Source organism: Gopherus flavomarginatus, assembly GCF_025201925.1.
Source record: "Gopherus flavomarginatus isolate rGopFla2 chromosome 13 unlocalized genomic scaffold, rGopFla2.mat.asm SUPER_13_unloc_1, whole genome shotgun sequence".
In the NCBI taxonomy this organism is placed as follows: domain Eukaryota; kingdom Metazoa; phylum Chordata; order Testudines; family Testudinidae; genus Gopherus; species Gopherus flavomarginatus.
The window spans coordinates 3,419,058-3,435,782 of NW_026114609.1; the positions used below are offsets into that span (position 1 = coordinate 3,419,058).

Here is a 16,725-nt window from a genome sequence, read left to right on the forward strand (position 1 = left end):
TCACTGGGTGTCACTGCTGCTCCATAGGAAACATGCTCTGTGCCTTAGCCAGACTGGTGGGAAACACACTCTGTGCATTACCGTGACTGGTCCGTGGGTGTCACTGCTCGTAGAGGGCAGACACATGCTGTGCATTACGCCACCTGACCAGTGGGTGTCACTGCTGTATCAAGGGAAACACCTTCTGTGCATTACTCTGACTGCCCACTGGGTGTCACTGCTGCGCCAAGGGAGACATAAGAACGGCCAGACTGGTTCAGACGCAAAGTCCATCTAGCCCAGTATCCTCCTGTCTGCTGACAGTGGCCAGTGCCAGGTGCCCAGAGGGAATGAACAGAGCTGGGAATCATCAAGTGATCCATCCCCTATTGCCCATTCCCAGCTTCTGGCAAACAGAGGCTACAGGCACCATCCCTGCCCACCTTGGCTAATAGCCCTTGATGGATCTATCCACCATAAACTTATCTAGTTCTTTTCTCAACCCTCTTATAGTCTTGGCCTTCACAACATGCTCTTGCAAGGAGTTCCATAGGTTAACTATGCAACTGCCCTGAGTTTACACCCCCCTCCCGTCCCCAGGTTGTATATGGAAAGGATGAGGAGAGCCATGATGTGTCTGTCACTGGCTGGTGCCTCAGTTTCCTCTAGGCAGCAGTGCTGCAGGCTCCTTTGGTCTGTACCCATGCAACTGTGTCTGGGGAAGGGGGAGTAGAAGCTCATGCTCCCCAGCCCCACGCCCCTCCCCCAGCAGCTGGGGAATCCAGGCCAAATTTAACCCTGGTAGCTGGGCTGGGATTGGCCTGGGCTGGGACAGGGGTGGGGAGGAACTGGGAGGGAGACAGACGCACCTGCTGTGAGGGAAGATCCTCCCATTCCCTGCCAACCCCCCTCACTCCTTGCAGCACGGCACCCCCTAGCATTTCTTTGTCTGTCATGGGAGCTGTCTGCTGCCTGCTTCTCCCTTATCATCGTCTCTCCCCACCCTGGGGTACTGACATTGCCCGTCCTGTGCAAACAGGCAGGCCCCGGTGTGCCGCAAGGCACTGCCCTGCACTTGTGGGGGCAGCTGTTGGATGGAGCTATATCAAAATATGGGGGTGGGCAAGGCTGGGGACCAGGACTCCTGGGTTCTCCCCTCAAATGTGGGAGGGGAGTGGAGGTTAGGCAGTAGATTAGGGGAGGGGCAGGGCTGGGATCCAGGGCTCCTGCTTTTTCTGTTTTTCTCCACCTCCTGCAGCAGCCTCGGTCCTTTCAGTGCGTTTCTTGTTCCAAATTCATTTGCTGACTTGTGTAACTCACCCCAGAGGTGGCTGCATCTCAGTGTTGGGTGAGGCACCCTTGGCTGCATCACCTCCTAACCGCGTCTCTCTCCCCCTTCGGGTGACCCTGCAGCACTCCGCAAACATCTACAAGATCATGGGGCACTTTCAGCACTGGGCAGGCAGGGGCCAGGCGCCCAGCCCTCCCTCTAGAGAGTGGGACCCAGCAACCCCTACTTTTTACAGGGATTAAAAAGGGGCAAAGGAGGGCAAATCAGAGGAGGGGGTGGCCAGGGTCTGAGCAGGGGGTGAAAATTGACCGGTCGAGGGGTCAATCAACTGGAGGCAGAGTTAGGGGAGGGACTGAAGGGCAAAGTCAGGGAGGGGGGAAGGAGCCGGAGTTAAGCCCAGAGGGAGGCGCTGCCAGAGGGTTAAACCCCAGCACAGGCAGGGGCAGAGGGGTAACAGTTATCCCGGTGGGCTGAGACTCCAGTGTTTGCAAACATGGGGCGGGAGGGCAGAGGGCTTTTTTATTTCCCCTCCCACAGGCAGTACCTGTCAGCATGGACTTCCCAGGGCTGCGCTCTTAAAGGCACAGGCATCCCACCGCCTAGACACTGCAGCTCCTCTCTGATGTAACCTACTGAGGTGCTGCAGTAGGAGACTCAATTCAGTGAAACTGGGCATTCCCTATACGCCCCCCAGCCAGGGGGCTGTGCACCCCCTTCCCCGAATTTCCCCAACACCCCCTCCCTCAGTGGTCAGGTAGTTACATGCAGCGCTGCCAATGTTGTCATTGGTTGTAAATTTGAATGGAAATTGAAACGTTAACACACACTTTAAAAGCAGATACAACGTATGAAAAATACTTGTGCCTGAGAAAGTAAAATAGGTTTGAAAAGTCTGGACAAAGCCGGGTTTCCTCACCCAGCTGTTGTGTTTGCTGACAATGTCGGTGCATTGGCTTCGGCAGTGTTGGCCAACCTTAGAATTTCAAATGATGATTTGTAAGCGAGGTGTGAATGAGCTCTCCCCTGACAGCTACTGATGACCAGGGTTGGGGGAGGCTTTGGGACCAGACTGTATTTACATGAACTCACCTACTCTGCCGAGGTATCCAGCGGACAGAGCTGGGCTGCCTCTGCTCTAGGTGCCCGGAGGAGGGAAGGTGTGTGGGGCTCCAGCCTGGGACTCTTCCTCCCTCCTGCCAAGCCCTGACTATTAATCCCAGTCCTGGCACTCCTTTCTTCAAGGGGCGTGTGATGGCCCGAGGAAAAGTGTGGTAGGAAACACAAGGGCCAAGCTTGTGAACATCAGGTGCAGCAGCAAGAATCCCAACTATCAGGGTAGCAAGTTCTAGAGCCCTAACCCATTGTAGCCATCCCAGCCAAAGACTTGGCTCTAAGAGGTGTGAATCACCCAGCAGGAGGAGAAAGATTCATTCTTACACAGCTGGAGACAGGGAAGTTGAGCACTGTGAGCTCTGGGGCTTTACCACAAGGTCCCACTAAGATCTGAACTCAAATTACAAGATTCAGAGTCCTGAGTGCTGCCCATTACACCATGGGACCAGCTTGTGCTGCCTTCTCTGCACATCGGTGACCCTCATGGGGCTGGCTTGTGTAAGGGGGCTCTTGGCCCTTTACTAAAACGTAGTGTGGGTGGGCGGGTGGAGGGGGGTTGGTTGGCTAGTTCCCAGCACCAATAGAAGGGGGAAGGATCAATGGGAAATCAGGACCCTGAGACTGACAGTCCCCAGGGACAATGGGGAGAGGCCAAAGCTCCAAGTTAGCTGCACTGACAGGCCAGGCAGTGTAATGAGGGAGTCACCAGGCCAGGGGGTCCCATCCTCCATGTGAACTGGAACTGCCTGGGCGAGAGTGGGGCAGAGTTAAGGAGAGAGCAGGAGCCCGAGAAGAGCCAGGGAGCAGAGCTGTGCAGGTGTAGTGCCAGAAACTGCTACATGTAGGAATTTGCAACCTGTAGCAGTTACTGATACCTGAGGTTGTTCTTATTTGCTGACTTGTCCTAACTGGCTAAAACTTGACAGTGGTTTCTCTAGCAAAGGCCAGTCCCTGGGCCCTTGGTCCAGACATCCTCATTCACATCAGGCTAGGGTGACCAGATGTCAAAGATGAAATATCGGGACGCAGGGGGCAGAGCAAGAAAAAAAGCCAGAGGGCCCCCCCTGCTGCGAAGCGGCAGTGGCACAGCGCTGTCTCCAACCAACTCTTGGCTCTGACACCCGATACACCCCCATTTCCTTCGCTCCTGGGCCCAGGTTGGGCTCTGAGCTCTGCAGCCAAGCCATGATCCGGGCCCCTCCGGCAGCTCCGGGGCAAGGGGCGAACCAGGCAGCCGGGCCCAGCCCCTCCCAGCAGGAGCGTGTCCGCCCCACGTGTGTCTCCACCCTCTGCCCACATGCGTCCTGCTTGCTCTGCCCTGCCCCCAGCCCCACTGCGCTGCCTTACAGGCTGCAGGGCTGGAGCAGGCTCCGCGCTGTGCTCCCGGCCATGGCCATGGCCCATGTGCAAACCTGGGAGGGAGGAGAAATGCCACGTGCTTGGGGAAGAGGTGGGGCCAGGTCGAGGATTTGGGGAGGGATTCAATGCGGCAGTGAGGGGGTCGGGCTGGGGGAAAGGCCAGGGCCTGGATTTGGGGAGGGATCCAATGGGGGAAGGAGGGGGCGGAGTCGTGGTGAGTGGAGGCATGTGTCTCTCCGGACTCTGCCTGTGTGCTGGAGCAGAGGGCAAAATTATTTGTTTGTCCAGGGTCCCGACCAAACATCGGTCGGGACGTGGGACAAACAAGCAAATATCGGGACAGTCCTGATAAAATCGGGAAATCTGGTCACCCTACATCAGGCTTCAAGTTGAGAATCATTTCCCATTCCCACTCTGCGGGAGGGGAGACTTTTAAACGTGCTCTCTGTGTGCACATGGCTAAGCAAAGAGAACAAACCCAAATCCCCCCTGTGCTTTGGGAGCCAGGTTTGCGGTGGGAATTCTGTAGTTCAGATGACTTCACACCTGGTCATTGTGATTCTTTACCAGTTTCTCTGGCATTGGGGCATTTTTGTGCTTACAGCTGTGATGGCCGAGTGGTTAAGGCGTTGGAGTTGAACTTCAATAAGGTTCCCCTTCATGGGTTCCAAACTTGCTCATAGCGAGGCCTGTGTTTTAGCCAGTATCTCACCCAGGCAATACCTCTGTACAACCCCCTGAGACACTCTCAATTCTCTCCCCACCCCAAGTAAATCCTGTTCTGCTCCTTTCATAGAGATCCCTGGGGCAACACCTCACACTGTGTCCCTGAGGGGTCAGGCAAACTCTCAGCACCTGAAGCCTCTGGCACTCACCTAGTGCCCCATAGATCAGCCATAGCCCTGGTTCTGTTCCTCTCTCTAGAGTGCGAAAGGAGCCAAGTCAGCGACTCCATGGGAGCTATGGGACTGCAGAACCAACAGAGAAAAAATAGGTGCTCAGCTCCCACTAGCAGCCAGCTCCCCCCCTCCCCGCCTACTACAGGCCTTGCTGACAAGCTCCTCCTCTTCCCCTTCAGCACCTCCCACTTGCCAGTGATCAGCTGTTCAGTGGAGTGCAGGAGGTGCTGGGTGGGGAGGGGGAGGAGCAGGGACGGGAAGAGGTGGGGGTGGGAGAGGAATGGGGCAGGGAAGTGCAGGATGGGAAGAGATGGGACAGGGATGGGGGCTTGGGGGAACGGGTGGGGTGGGGAAAGGGCCTGGGGACGAAGGAGGGATTTGTCCCGGACCCCAGACCCATCTAAGGCCGGCCCTGAAGGGAAACACTGACTATCACAGTGACAATACAACTGACCTGCATTGCGGGAGAGACTGAGGGAGATCCACACTCATCAGGTCTCTTCTCTCCCCAAAGGTGAGCCAGACACTGCTCTCTCCTGGCTCTCACTCTATCAGCAGGACGCCAAGGAGCCATTTCCCCACAGGAAGTGCATTGAGTGCCCCTGTGGTGCTGGGGGCTGGCGCTGCTGCTGCCTGTGGGGCTGGCAGGGGGCTGATGTCTGCACAGACTCTCAGCTGCCAGGCTGGAGGGGGCACTTGGGACCTTACCAGACTGGCTCAGTGAAGACGGGGGGTTGACAGACGAATACAGACGCTCTCCAGAGCATGGAGCAGCATCCGACCATGCAGCCAGGAAATGAGCATTTCCTACAGCCTGGAGCCGAGGGGGAGGCAGCAGCTGCTGTTCCAGCTCCTGGGGGACAGGTCCTGCCAGCCAACAGACACTTCTTACTCACCACAGCTAAGGGCGCCGGGTTCCTCCAGTGGGAGTGTGAAGCAGCCGTTCGTTTTCCTGTCATTTTTGTGTGCAACTGCTGACAAAAACATCCCAGACAGAGAAGCAACAGGCCAAAATGCTATCATGCAGCTGTCAAAGTTGCTCAGTTGGGAGAGCGTTAGACTGAAGATCTGAAGGTCCCTCTTTCAATCCTGGGCTTTGACAGGCCCTGTGTGTGCAGGGAAGGCTTGTTTTCTGGGAGCATAGCAATGTCTGCACCCAAGGTGAGTTCCTGAGCTTGGGCTCTGCAGTAGGAAAGCATAGAATTGGCTTCTGCCCCTAGTTGGCCCACCTGCCCTTTAATGATGAGAGCTGTCTTTCCCAACATGGCAGGAAGAAAGTGAGGCAGGGCAGCCTTCAGGAATGGTGCCAGAGGGCTGCTAGGCAGGGATTGGGGATGAAAACTCCTCTGTGCAGCTGAGCAATGGCAGTACCAGGGAAGGAGCATCTGTAAAAGTGACCCAACAACACCTCTCCTCCTCTGGGCGCCTAGAGCAGAGGCAGATGGTGCTGATAGCTCCAAGGGAAGGCTTAAAAGCCACAGAGCAACTGAGGTCAGGGCTAGAGGAAGGCAGGACCATGTCTTGGTGTGGCCTTCAGAGAGGCACAAAAACACCCAGCCAGGCTGCTCCCTGCCATGCCAAACACCCACTGAAGGTCACCAGCATTTGGGGCAGCTGCTGATGTTCTGTGGCCAACATCACAAGATGGTAGGAAAGCAGGGCCAGCCCCCATGGTGGGGCCTCTAAACGGTCCCACTCACAGTGCTCACTTTTGCAGTGGGGCAGGAGATTTTACCCCAAGAGGCTTTTCCTGAACTGGCGAGAAGCAGAGAAACACCCAGGCTCCGAAGACGCTATGTAGCAAGTACCCTCCAGCACAGGGACAGGCGCACACGCCAGCCTGGGCAGTCGCCCACTTTCTTCGGCAAGTCAGGAATGGCAAAGGGTAGACTGGAAGCACTTGGGGCTCATGCCCCAGCCTTTGTGACACCCAACTCTCAGCTCCTTCCTGGGGCTCTAGCTGAAGCCAGAGCATTGGCCTGAGCAGCCAAGAAGAGGTTCCAGCCCTGAAGGGAACAGGACTTTCAGCACAAAGGTAAAAGTGCAGAAACACAACCACCAAGGGACTCAAACCCTCAATCTTTTGATCCACAGTCAGATACCTTATCCATTAGGCCACATGAGGGGTTTTTAGGACTTTTTTTTTGCCTCTCTTTTGCCCACCTGCTTGCTATCATGGTGAATGGTGGAGCACCAGGCTCTTACTCTGAAGGTCTAGGGTTCAAGCCCTTGTCTGGGTGCTCAGCTTTTAAGTTGCCTTGCGTGCCAGGAGCCAAATGATTCCCGGTGCTATCCACCAGCCACATGCTGATTCCCAGAATCCATGGCCATTTCCTGGAAAGGTTCCTTTCCTCAGGAATCAGGAGAGAGGCCACATCCACAGGAGCAGGCCTAGAACATGCAGTCTCTGGCTGGCAGGAAGCACTGTGGGGCCAGGTGCTGAGAAAGCTCAGAGGGAGAGCAGCAGACATGAGGGGAAGAGAAACAGAGAAGCAATGAGTAGAGAGGGCAGGTGTACAGGGGGTTCTGGTCTGGCTATTGTGGGGAACTTCCCTGGTTTATACATGACCCTGGTGCAATTGGCCAGAGAAAGGATCTGAGTCCCCACCCCCTTACCAGAGGCCTGCCTGACCCCAAGGATGCTCTTTCTACTCTCATGTGTGGCAGAGTCCTCGTAACCCCAACAAGGCTGGGCCCAAGAATCCTGCTGAGAAACCAATACTAGTCTGGTTGGGGAATTTGGTTTGAATGTATTATTAGTATTCTCTTCTGATTTCTGAATCAGTTCAGCTCAGTCTTTGTCCTCCAGGTGTGTTTCCAGCTGTTGAGTTATGGGGGAGAGAGGCCAAGTCATGGTGTCTCTACCCTTCTTTCATATTTTCTTCCAGCTTGTTAGGAAGCTCCTTTGCTAGGATGAGAATCAAGCAGTGTCCATCCTCACAAGGCAGACTTGTACAAACCATATGATCATTATATGAGAGTGGTGAATATGGGGCTTCCAGGGTGCTGCTTTGAGCACAGCGTGCCACACCTGGGCTTCCATTGCAATGGAGACGTACCCTTAGAGTCCATCTCTCCTGGGATAAAGATGGCAGCAGGGCTGGCCTGGCTCATCTGACTTGGGCTCATGGACGTAAAGCTGAGAGGCTAAAAACTGTGGTGCAGATATTTGTGTTCACACTGAAGCCTGAGTTCAAACACCCTCACCCCTCATGGGACCTCAGAGGTTGGGCTCAAGCCTATATGTCTGCACTGTAATTTTATAGAGGTTGGGAGGGAGTTTAGCAAGTGGAAATAGTAAAACTGCATTGAGGGGAGTGGATCACTGACCTATCAGCTCTTAACACCCAAACTTATAGTAACTCTATTATCAGTGCCTGTGAGTGTAATTTAAACCATAGGTCCATCTAGTTCTGAATCTTGTCTTCTGTCAGTAGCCAATGCCAGGTGCCCCAAAAGCCACTCCCCAAGGCACCACTGGGAGTTGAATCCAGGATCTCCTGTTTACAAAACAGGTACTTTAACCACCTAAACCATGGTACCTGCTGTTACTTAAAGCATTGTGTCTGCCCACACCTGACTGTCTGCCAATCCCCACTGGGCCCTGACAAACGTTGCTTGTGTTTGGGTTCTGTAAAGCAGAGGAGCAGGTGAAGTTTTGCTCCCAAGGTGTGTGTGTGATTCTTTGGACAGCTCTACACTACAAAATTAGGTTGGTGTAATTACGTTACTTAGGCTGGCAATGCAGTATATCAACCTAATCCCAGGGCAGATAGCGGCTCAGCTGTTAGAACTTTCTGGAGCTATGAAAGGGGAGGGGCCCAGCCTCTGTAGCAGGAATGCAGGGCAGGTGAGTTCACAGTGGGCATTATGGGATACTGGTGGAGGCCAGTTATGGTGATATAACGACCAGCAGCATTTACACTGACAATTTGTCACCTTAAGTTTGCTGCACAAAGCTCTAGGCCTCTCGTCGAGGTGGTTTTATTTTGTCACCAAAACAGGGCAGTTTTGTCGCCAGACGTGGCATTGCAGTGTGTGCACCAGCCAAAAGCTGCTGAACGAGGGAGCGTTGTGTGTTTTTCACACACCTGAGCAATATAATGATGCTGAAATAACTTTGTAGTGCAGACCTGGCCAAAGATTCACACACACACAGCTTGCAAGGAAAAGCTCACCTGCTTCTCTGCTTTGCAGAATCCAAACACAAGAAAAGCTTGTCAGGCCCCAGTGAGGATGGCAGGGAGTCAGGTGTGGGCAGACACTGTAGTTAAGCTACAGGTGGGCACCATGGCTTAGCTGGTTAAAGCCCCTACCTTGTAAGAAGGAGATCCTGGGTTCAACTCCCAGTGGTGCCTTGTTGATTAACTCTCGGGGCACCTGGTATTGGCTGCTGTCAGTGGACAAAACACAGAGCTACGTGGACCTTTGGTCCGGTCCAGCCCAGCATGGCAGTTTTAATTATACTCACAGGCACTGATAACAGAATTACTGAAAGTTTGGGAGTTAAGAGCTGATAGGTCAGTGGTCCAGCCTCTCACAGATGACCCCCCTCCCTTTGGGACAGGGGCAGATCTGGGCTCTCACACCAATTGCTCGTTGTGGCTTCCAGAATCTGTGAGCAGCTCATTTAGTTTGCACCAAGGGTTGAGCCCTGCTTCATGCACCGTGTGTGAGAATGAAAATCCTAAACCACCCTTTGAAATAACAAATGCAGCAGGACATGTTATTGTCCCTGCCCCAAAGCAGACAGACCAATGGAGAAATGCCATTGAGTCCAGGGTATTACTCCACTGCCATTTTACATTTTTTGCTTGCTAAACTCCCTCCCAACCTTGAGGGCTCCCAGAGCCCAATATTGAGCTTGAGCTGAGATGTCTACAGTGCAAATTTACCACCCCACGGCCAAAGCCTTGGGAGCCCAGCCTCCGAGACCCCACGAGGGGTGAGGGTTTCCAAGCCTGGGCTCCAGTTCCATTCCCAGGAGCCCAAATCAGATCATCCAGGCCAGCGGGATTTTATCACAGTATAGATGCCCTCTTAGGATATGTCTACATTGCAATGTAAGCCCAAGGTTAGCAGAAGTCATGTCAGCAGCCCCAACACATAAACATAAACCACGAGGAAAAGACCCACCCCCAAATAAGCTGGGCAGTGTCCTTTTCCCTACGGTTTGTAAATCCAGCAACCAAAAGTCCTTAAACATGAGCCCCCCCTGGCACCCCACTCACAGCTGTTGTCCTTAGTCAGTGCAAGCCCAGAGGTGCCTCTGTAGAGTTCACCTGCCATCCTGAGTGGAAAATGGGGAAAATAAGAAGGCACCGTATTCACTGTGTTGTCTAGGAACTCACTCATCCCTCCACTGCCACCCTGTCCTAAAGCTGGTTTAACACCTAAATTTTAGTATTGGGACCCCAGCCCACTTGGCCTTGGAACCCTTGTCCCCTGCCTAGCAAGTGCTATTGAATTGAAGGTGAGTCCCTCAGTCGGGGTCTGCCAAGCACAGTTGTGCTGCCCTTGATTCACACAACAAGGATAACAACCCTTTATTTCTCCTGTCCCAATAACAAGGAGACTGGGAATCCAACAAAAGCCAAAAGTGATCATTTTGGCAAGCAACGCAACATATTTCCAACGCACTGTAAAATCCACATGCAGACTCATACACGAAACCTTGCAAGAAAATCTTCCTGAGGGAGTCTGAGGCACCTGCTGCTGGAGGGAAGGAGGGAGCAGTGGTTTGGGATTGAGGGCACTGGGAATAGGAGGGACCTGTGCGTTGGGATTGAGGAGCAATGTAAAAAGGAGGGGGCTGTGGGTTGGGACAGAGGAGAAGGGTGAAGAGGAGTAGGTTCTGGTTGGGAGTGAGGAGCAGTATGCACAGGAGGGGCACTGGATTGGGACTGAGGGGCACTGAGAGTAGAGAGGACATGGGTTTAGGCTGAAGAGCATCATCATTTGGGGATCCAGCATGATAGAGAAAGGCAGCAGGTGATTCTAATTCCTTAGGGATATTCTGTTGTGTTTTCTGTGTGTGCGTGTGCATGCAGGGGAGGAACATGCTGTATGCCCAGAGGCCTTTATTCCTCCAGGCTGCAAGGACAGAGAGGATGTCAGGAAGTTGCCCCTTCAAACCCACACACACAAAGGCCCCTCTTAGGAAAGGCACAGTCTTGAAGACAAAAAGTAACACCAAAGAGGACATCAGAAGAACAATTTTTAAAGGTATAGTGAGTAGTTTATTACCTGACCAGGGTCTTGAACCCTGGACCATCATATTAAAAGTCTGACATTCTACCAGCTGAGTTAGCCAATCTCATGGCAAAAGAAGTACAAGTTATGCAGAGGAGAAACTAGTCAAGAAAAAGGGAAATGGATACAATATGGGAAACCTGCTGCTCTGTCTCTCTTCCCAGCCCTGGCCTGTCCTGGTATTAGTGCAGGTTAAAAAGACAAGGAAATATTGGCATCTACCAGCCTTTCATAGCTGTACAAGACTCAGGCACAGAACAGAGGTGCCCATCAAAGAGATAATGATAATGATGGGAAGGTTCACAATTGACTCAGTAATTGCATACAAAGGTGCATGTTTGGCAGTTACATTGGGAAATTCTGGCTCCTTCTCAGGCTCAGATTGGCCACCCCGGTCTAGGTGTAGAAGTTACAACATTGAAACTTGAAAGAGGGGCCAATTTCCCCATCATTTCCCACCTTCACATCCAAACACGATGACTTTCTGAATGAACCCACCTCGTTCAGCCAGAAGATCTTGGGGTGGGTGTAGGAGTCACTGGGTAAAATTCTCTGCACTCTGTTCTGGATCAGGTCAGAGCAGAGGTACCTAGTGATCTAGTCTGGCTGTAAAATCTATATATCAACCCCAAATATGGTGTGAAATTAATCCTCAGGAATGGCTGTTCCCCACCCAGACCCAGCAAAGGGCTTTCCAAGGGAGGGGGCTTTTGAGGAAGGAAAGAAGAAAGATATCCTTCTCTCCCTGGAGGAACTGGGCTCTGCGCTTTGGACAGAAAGGAGGGGAAGGAAATGGCCACATGATGGCAGTGGAACCTAAGAAATGAAACACAACAGGCTTCTGTGCACATTGATTCTGCACAGTGAACGAACCTGACTCCTGTATCCTGAAAAGCCAAAAAGCTATTTCTTTGTGTGACAGGGGGAAAAGAGTTCCAATCATTCCTGCCCATTTACTTTTGAATTATTTTACATTATAAAGAAAATTGTAACAAAATTAGTCTGAACTTGAGCTGCCTGTTATTAAAAGCCTGTTGCCCAATTCAGTTCCAACTGCCCTGCTAGAAACACCCCCAGGTCCCTGCTCACCCCAGGAAGAGGAAAAAGAGAACCCCCCACTGGGCACTGCCCTTGGCTCCAGGCTGCTGTCCCAGGGTGTGTGTGGGGACTGATTGTTTGCTGCTGAGGAGGGAGCCAGTACAGGGCTCTGGTGCTCTGCTCCTAGCATCTGCCCAGCCCAGGCTGTCCTCTGCCTCAGCTGCTGCTCCCAGCCTGCTCTAGAGTCAAACAAGCAGGGCTCCCAGGGGAACAGAGGCTGGGACAGGGCAGCAGCCTGGGTTGGGCTGAGAAGATGCTAGGAGTTCTCGTTCCCTGAGAACTGGCCTGGCTCGCTTCTCAATAGCAAACAAACCAATTCCACATCCCCTCCCCAGAAAAATCAGCCTGAAGCCAAGGGCAGCAGGGGACGATTGCCTTTAGTTCCCACCAAGGCAGGAGAGAACCCAGGGCCTTTCTAGCAGAGCTTATAGAACTGACATGGGGAAACCAGCCTTTAATAACAGGCAGCTCAAGTTGAAACTAAGTGTTTTTAATGATTTCTACAACATTGAATAACCCTGCGATCATAGTGTCATCATCCGTAAAATTGCTTCAGCCTTACAGGTTCTCAAGTACGAAACTAAACATCTCTTCAAATCCAAGGAAGTGGAGATCAGTCAATCTTCAGAGTCATCCCACATAAAATAATCATGTTGTGGTACATACTGGCCCCATCATGTGGCCATCGCTTTTCCCTCCTCTCTGTTAAAAGTTTTAGTATTTTGCACAGAAACTTTCTTCCCTCAGGAGAGACCTGGGAACCAGGGCTGCCAGCCAGACAAACACCTTTAAGAGGAGGCGTAATCTGTCAAAAAGTGATCTCCCTCCTTCAGTTCAGTGACACCGTGAAACGTTACTTATCAGGGCAGAGCCGGAGGACTGAAAGCAGCTACATCAAGCCCCTGTGTAACTCACAGGAATGAACACAAACACTCCCTTGTATCTGAAGAGATGTTTAGTTTTACCCTTGATAAACTACAAGGTTAAAGGGAAAGGTGATGGTGGTGTCAGATATAAAGAGTGAAACATGAAACAATCATCATACTTATGCTCATAGCAACTGTAAATATTTCTATATTCTTCTTATTATCATCAGTGTATTATTTTCTCTGTCATCTAGACATTGACTAGATCTTGACCAAGAAATTTGGATCTTGACAAAATAATCAACTACCCCTCGTTAAGATAATGGACTTGACACCCACTCGGGTGTCTCCACGCAGGTTCAAGTACTAACAACAGTGGCACCTTACAGCCATAGCTTTTAATCAGGGCAATACATTGATACAAATTCCTGTTAAATCATTTCTCAGACAGAGTCCATCGCCCACATTCCTTAAGACAGTGGGCCACCATGTGGACGTTTCATTTCCCTCCCCAATTTCACACAGAGGCACAATTTCCTTTGCACAGATCCAATAACAGTAAAACCTCCCTGAGTCTCTTGTCTGAGCCAGGGCATTCGATTGCAGTGAACCCTTCTCTCCTGCAATGGCAATGGTCAGACAGAGGGGACATGGTCACCTGCATCCCTACCAGGGAGATATTGGCTCGGCTCTTTCTTTCTTTCTGCTGCTGTTATTAGTCCATGAAACATCAGGGATGGAATGCAAGGCTAAGCTCACACACCAACCCCTGAAACATTTCAGTGCCCTAGAGAACTCCTGCCCCTGGCTATTGCAATGACATGGTGGAGATTCGAATAGGAAAGCGACTGTCTGAATTGTCAGTGTGGGGAATGAACAACAATCTATAGCAATGTCGTTAGCCACAAACACACTAATCATGCTCCAGCTGGAAGGGAAATGGGCAGGAACTCTTGCTGTTCACCATGGGCACAATTACACTAATGCACAGCCGTGAGTGTGCTGGGGGAGCTCGTCAGAGCCATTTGAAGTGACAATTCTGCGAGAACAGAACCATTGTGTAGCGCAATAGCTGTATATCAATTAGTTGTAGCCGAGTGGTTAAGGTGATGGACTAGAAATCCATTGGGGTCTCCCCATGCAGGTTTGAATCCTGCCAACTACCGAAGCATTAGTGTGTTGTCGTTGCTGCTGTCTTAGTGCCTGAGCATCCATGGAGCCAGATCTAGTCTCCCTCTGAGGCTGGCTATCCTTAAAATACTGCTGTAGCCCTGTGGAGTAGACAGCTGCTACAGTGAGGGGTGGGGTTTTCCATCCCTGTAATAGCTGCATTGGCAAAACAATCTTTCCTTTCATTTAGCACTATCTAACCATGGCTTAGGTCAGCTTAATTATACTGGTTCTGGGGAGTTTCACACCCTGAAAGACGTACTTGTTAGAGGGTTTGTCCCAATTATAGGCCTGTTAGCTTGACGTCTGTAGTATGTAAGGTCTTGGAAATAATTTTAAGGGAGAAAGTAGTTAAGGACATAGAGGTCAATGGTAATTGGGACGAATTGCAACACGGATTTACTAAAGGTAGATCGTTTCAAACCAATCTGATCTCCTTCTTTGAGAAGGTGACGGATTACTTAGATAAAGGAAATGCGGTAGATATAATTTACCTAGATTTCAGTAAGGCATTTGACATGGTTCCGCATGGGGAACTGTTAGTTAAATTGGAAAAGATGGGGATGAATATGAAAGTTGTAAGGTGGATAAGGAACTGGTTAAAGGGGAGACTCCAGCGGGTTGTATTGAAGGGTGAACTGTCAGGCTGGAAGGAGGTCACTAGTGGAGTCCCTCAAGAATCGGTTTTGGGACTGATCTTATTTAACCTTTTTATTACTGACCTTGGCACAAAGAGCGGGAATGTGCTAATAAAGTTTGCGGATGACACAAAGCTGGGGGGTATTGCTAACACGGAGAAGGACAGGGATACTATTCAGGAAGATCTGGACCACCTTGTAAACTGGAGTAATAGTAATAGGATGAAATACAATAGTGAAAAGTGCAAGGTCATGCACTTAGGGATTAATAATAAGAATTTTAGATATATGTTGGGGGCGCATCAGTTGGAAGCGACAGAGGAGGAGAAGGACCTTGGGATATTGGTTGATAGCAGGATGACTATGAGTCGCCAATGTGATACGGCTGTTAAAAAAGCAAATGCGATTTTAGGATGCATCAGGCGAGGTATTTCCAGCAAGGGTAAGGAGGTGTTAGTACTGTTATATAAGGTGCTGGTGAGACCCCATCTGGAATACTGTGTGCAGTTCTGGTGTCCCATGTTCAAGAAGGATGAATTCAAACTGGAACAGGTTCAGAGACGGGCTACTAGGATGATCCGAGGAATGGAAAACCTGCCTTATGAAAGGAGACTCAAAGAGCTTGGCTTGTTTAGCCTGGCCAAAAGAAGGCTGCGGGGGGATATGCTTGCTCTGTATAAATATATCAGGGGGGTTAACGTTAGGGAGGGAGAGGAATTATTTAAGTTTAGTACTAATGTAGGCACGAGGACGAATGGGTATAAACTGGATATTAGGAAGTTTAGACTTGAAATTAGGCGAAGGTTTCTGACCATTAGGGGAGTGAAGTTCTGGAACAGCCTTCCGAGGGAAGTAGTGGGGGCAAAAGACTTTTCTGGCTTTAAGACAAAGCTTGATAAGTATATGGAGGGGATGTTATGATAGGATCATTAATTTGGGCAATTGGATTACCACCAGATAGGTCTGCTCAATGGTCTGCAGGGAGATGTTGGATGGGATGGGAACAGAGTTACTGCAGAGAACTCCTTCTTGGGTGCTGGCTGGTGAGTCTTGCCCACATGCTCAGGGTTTAGCTGATCGCCATATTTGGGGTCGGGAAGGAATTTTCCTCCAGGGCGGATTGGCAGGGGCCCTGGAGGTTTTTTGCCTTCCCCTGCAGCGTGGGGCACGGGTCGCTTGCTGGTGGATTCTCTGCAGCTTGAGGTCTTCAAACCAATTTTGAGGATTTCAATAACTCGGTCCTGGGTTAGGGGTTGTTATAAAAGTGGATGGGTAGGGTTCTGTGGCCTGCCTTGTGCAGGAGGTCAGACTAGATGATCATATTGGTCCCTTCTGACCTATGAGTCTATGAGTCTATGAACCCTGTAATATTTACATCTTGAAGTTACAGAGCTAATTCTTTACTATTTCCTTTCTTTTATTAAAAGATTTCTTTTTTTAGAGAACCTGATTGATTTTTTTTCCTTGTTTCCCTTGTGTTATTGCAGGGGATTGGGATAACTCACCAGAACAGGTGGGGGGGGAGACGGGAGGGGGAGAGAAAGAATCTCTCTTTGTTTTCCTTGAATCTGTTTGCCTCTTTGTGGAAAGGAAGGGAGATGCCTCTCTGTATGGTGATTTAAGAGGTTGGATCAGTATCTCTCAGGATAGCCCAGGGAGGGAAACTCTAGGAGGGGGAAAGGTGGGGGAATGGTTTATTACTCCTTGTTTTAAGAACCCAAGGGATCTGGGTTCTTGGGGTCCCCAGAGAAGGCTGGGGAGGTCAGAGTACTCCAAAACACTATATTTTTAGGTGGTGGCAGCGCTATCAAATCTAAGCTGGTAATTAAGCTTAGAGGATTCAGATGCTAGTATCTCATTTTCTGAACTCTAAGGTTCAGATCTGAGAAGGAATGCTGTAATACCCGTAGCCCACGTCCAGACTAACCCGCGGCCTCGGCGGGTTAAAATCGATTGCTCGGGGATCGATATATCGTGTCTAGTCTGGACGCGATGTATCGATCCCCGAGCGCGCTTACATCGATTCCGGAACTCTATCAACCTGAACGGAGTTCCGGAAT

The 16,725-nt window shown here is 50.9% G+C and overlaps 2 non-coding genes across 2 annotated transcripts; both read left to right on the forward strand.

Annotated features, from left to right (window-relative positions):
* Positions 1–8,925: 8,925 nt before the first annotated feature.
* On the forward strand, positions 8,926–8,999 carry TRNAT-UGU (transfer RNA threonine (anticodon UGU)). Its single transcript has one exon. It is a non-coding gene; the product is annotated as a tRNA-Thr (tRNA).
* A 4,941-nt stretch (positions 9,000–13,940) lies between these two features.
* Positions 13,941–14,025, forward strand: TRNAS-AGA (transfer RNA serine (anticodon AGA)). The gene has a single exon. It is a non-coding gene; the product is annotated as a tRNA-Ser (tRNA).
* Positions 14,026–16,725: the final 2,700 nt, after the last annotated feature.